This window comes from Theropithecus gelada, chromosome 13 (genome assembly GCF_003255815.1).
Source record: "Theropithecus gelada isolate Dixy chromosome 13, Tgel_1.0, whole genome shotgun sequence".
Lineage (NCBI taxonomy): Eukaryota > Metazoa > Chordata > Mammalia > Primates > Cercopithecidae > Theropithecus > Theropithecus gelada.
In genome coordinates, this window is record NC_037681.1 from 85,321,137 (window position 1) to 85,324,406 (window position 3,270).

The 3,270-nt window shown below is 40.6% G+C and overlaps 1 pseudogene across 1 annotated transcript; it reads left to right on the forward strand.

The window, feature by feature from the left end:
- Positions 1 to 1,412: 1,412 nt before the first annotated feature.
- On the forward strand, positions 1,413 to 2,120 carry LOC112605057 (annotated as a pseudogene). The gene has a single exon (XR_003115340.1). The product of XR_003115340.1 is annotated as a 60S ribosomal protein L10a pseudogene (transcript).
- Positions 2,121 to 3,270: the final 1,150 nt, after the last annotated feature.

Sequence of the window (3,270 nt, forward strand, 5' to 3'; positions counted from 1 at the left end):
CTTGCATTCATTCCTTGGCTTGTAACCCCTTCCTGCATCTTCAGAGCACATCATTCCAACCCTTGCTTCCGTCATCCCACCTTCTTCTGCATTTGATGCTCCTGCCCCACTCTTACAAGGACCCCTGTAATTACACAGAGCCCAGCCAGATAATGATGATCTCCCAATCTCAAGTACCTTAATTACATTTGCAAAGTCTCTTTTACCACATAAAGTAACATACAGGAAGCATTACTCTGACCACCACACCAGCTGATAGTGGAACCACTGAAAATCAGATTTAAGCCACTGTTTGTTGGATTTTCTATAACCTGCAGGTGAAAACATCTTAATAAACCACTTACTGGTGATAAAAACTTTAACCTAGCAGTTCTCAGTGGGAGCAGAGGTGGGGGATGGGGGACAGAGAAAAAGGTCTGAGAAAGCTATGCACATTAGAATTATTTGGGACCTTTTTCCAAAATATATGTAACCTGGGTCCTGCCCCAGACCCATGGAACTGGGATACCTTGGTACGTGTAGGTGAACAAACTTCCCTGGGAGATTCAGCTGCAATCCCTAGTTAAAATCTACTCAATAACCTCAAACTATGCCTTAGCTTTCTTATCTGTAAAATATTAAGATATGTCCTGCCCATCTCTCATGATTTTGTGGAGATCAAGGTAGGCAAAGTATACATAAGCACTTTGTAATTAATAAAGAGCTATATAAGAATAACTGGTGATTGGCCAGGCATGGTGGCTCACGCTTGTAATCCAGCACTTTAGGAGGCCAAAGTAGGAAGTCTGGAGTTCGAGGCCAGCCTGGCCAACATGGTGAAACCGCATCTCTACTAAAAATACAAATAATTAGTTGGGCATGGTGGAATGTAACTGTAGTCCCAGCTACTCGGGAGGCTGAGGCAGGAGAATCACTTGAACCTGGGAGGCGGAGGTTGCAGTGAGCTGAGATCGGGCTACTGCACTCCAGTCTGGGTGACAGAGAGAGACTCCATCTCAAAAAAAAAAAACCAAAACCAAACAAACAAAAAAACCCCGTATAACTGGTGATTATTAGAGGAAAGTGATGCAGGCTGTTTTTAAATGTTGGTGTGTAAAACAATTCATCCAGAGAGAACTGGTTACTTGGAACTTATAAAATTGGCAAAAATAAATCCTTCAACAAAAACAAGATATAACAAAGCACATATACCAAACCTCATACATTAACATGTATTACCTAAGTGCCTATTTAATCTTAAAGATTAAAATATATCTGGCCTTTTTCCCAAACCACAGATTGTAAATGAAAATTTAGAAATTTAGAAGGGAGAAAGAATTAAAAGAGGCAAGTACATGATAGTAGAAAAAAGAAAAAGACAGCTAACAACGAGAATAGAAGGGAGGGATTATAAAAACATTGATTTGTCTTTTCCGGTTAGCACGGCGTAAGAAGCCATGAGCAGCAGTCTCTCGCGGCACCAGGCGGTGCGGGAAGTCCTACACCGGAACCAGCGCAAGCGCCGGAAGTTCCTGGAGACGGTGGAGTTGCAGATCAGCTTGAAGAACTATGACCCCCAGAAGGACAAGCGCTTCTCGGGCACCATCAGGCTTAAGTCCACTCCCCGCCCCAAGTTCTCTGTGTGTGTCCTGGGGGACCAGCAGCACTGTGACGAGGCCAAGGCTGTGGATATCCCTCACATGGACATCCAGGCACTGAAAAAACTCAACAAGAATAAAAAACTGGTCAAGAAACTGGCCAAAAAGTATGATGCGTTTTTGGCCTCAGAGTCTCTGATCAAGCAGATTCCACGCATCCTTGGCCCAGGCCTAAATAAGGCAGGAAAGTTCCCTTCCCTGCTCACACACAACGAAAACATGGTGGCCAAAGTGGATGAGGTGAAGTCCACAATCAAGTTCCAAATGAAGAAGGTGTGATGTCTGGCTGTAGCTGTTGGTCACATGAAGATGACAGACGATGAGCTTGTGTATAACATTCACCTGCCTGTCAACTTCTTGGTGTCATTGCTCAAGAAAAACTGGCAGAATGTCCGGGCCTTATATACCAAGAGCACCATGGGCAAGCCCCAGCGCCTATATTAAGGCACATTTGAATAAATTCTATTACCAGTCAAAAAAAAACACAACAAAACATTGATTTGGTTGGGCATGGTGGCTCACGCCTGTAATCCCAGCACTTTGGGAGGCAGAGGTGGGTGAACTGGTTGAGCCCAGGGGTTTGAGACCATCCCTGGGCAACATAGCAAGACCCCATCTCTTTTAATTAAAAACAAAAACCAAAATTGATTCAATAATTCAAAAAATTTACTAATCTAGGACCATTTAAAGTAAGGGTAAATAGCACCATGTCCCTTACTAGCTCCACCCTAAAGGAATCTGTTTCAATAGAATATTTGAGCAATCTAAATTATCCTGAATCATGATGAAAACGTAGCATTGCTCAATGCTGTCTATGGAAAAAATATTATAATAACATCAACAACAGAAATGATATAAAGAAAGATTTTTATTGAACAAGCTATGTTAAACAAGTTTAAGTACTTAAAGAGATAAACTTCAGGTGTCTATAAAATTCACATGTACAGAAAGTTGGTATGCTATATAAATAACAAGTGTGTGTAAACAAAGGCTTTATAAATCTACATATAAATTCTGCTGATGTGAAGGAAGTCCTCACAAATCATAAGAGCTCAATAAATATATAAAAACAAAACAAAACGAAAAAACCTGTGTTGTTTAGGGGACCAAAATAAACATTATCCCCTTCATGGATGAAGAATGATGATAGATCAGTCCATCTGCTGGCTGTGGATAATTTTAAACTTGGATAATTACAGTACTTTAAAAAACTGTATAGCATTTTCAGATTATAAAGCACTTTGACATCATCATCTTATTTGTTCCCCATCCCCAAGACCCCAAGCACCAGCTACGATTCCGTTTTACACTTGAGGAACTGAGCAAGGCTCAGAGAAAACTTTCTCAAGATGCCACAACCACCAAGCAGCAAAGCCCAGGCTGGAATCCATATCTTCTAGTTCAAGATCTGGGTTTCATTTTCGAATTTATATTATTGTAAATATCACTTTGCTTAACTGTCTAAAGAAGATTCTTTGCCAAGGCACATTTCTAAAAACAAACTCAGATGGAAACAAACTTTTGGTGATCGATGTATCTATCTATCTATCTATCTGGCAATCAATCATCTATCTGTCATCAATCAAGCAGCATGAACCAGAAAAACTTTACTGTATCTGTTTAGAAATATATT